A 596-nucleotide genomic window follows, 5' to 3' on the forward strand; every position below is an offset into this window, starting at 1 on the left:
AATGTCTGTGCATTATGTGGTGTGTAGCTAAAAACATTCTAACACGACCTCTACTTTCCACTTGCCAAAAGTATTAGTAGACCAATCTTCAATGTAATTAGCGATACCAGAGTGTTCAGCACATACAACACAGGAAGTGTTAACTGACACCTCCTCTGCTACATTTTGAACCCAGTCAAGCCAGAAATTCTTCTGAGAAAACCCTGTTTCTATCTCCAATTTTCTTTGCAAATTGGTTGGCAGAGGAATGTGACGTGAATCAGATTTCAGAGAGCCATGATGAGTGTATACATCATATGGATTATGATTATAGGTCGAATTTGTTCTTACAGTTATTCTGAATTCCCCTGATGGATCAACACCCGAAACGTGAGCCCCAGCACAAACACGTGACCACTGTCAGCTGGACCGGGATCTTGAAGTGTTATGAACAAAGAACTACATTTAGCGGCTGCACAGTCTCCTGGGGCCTCACCTCTAACCACAGAGAGCCGATCCAACAGAGTCTTTTCCTTGCTTTTGTGTTGCTGAGCCTCAGGTGGTCGGTAACCCCAGGATGTGGGACCAGTGTTCCAACCCACATCCCCCCAGTCACA

This window comes from Monopterus albus, unplaced genomic scaffold, assembly GCF_001952655.1.
Source record: "Monopterus albus unplaced genomic scaffold, M_albus_1.0 scaffold733.1, whole genome shotgun sequence".
Lineage (NCBI taxonomy): Eukaryota > Metazoa > Chordata > Actinopteri > Synbranchiformes > Synbranchidae > Monopterus > Monopterus albus.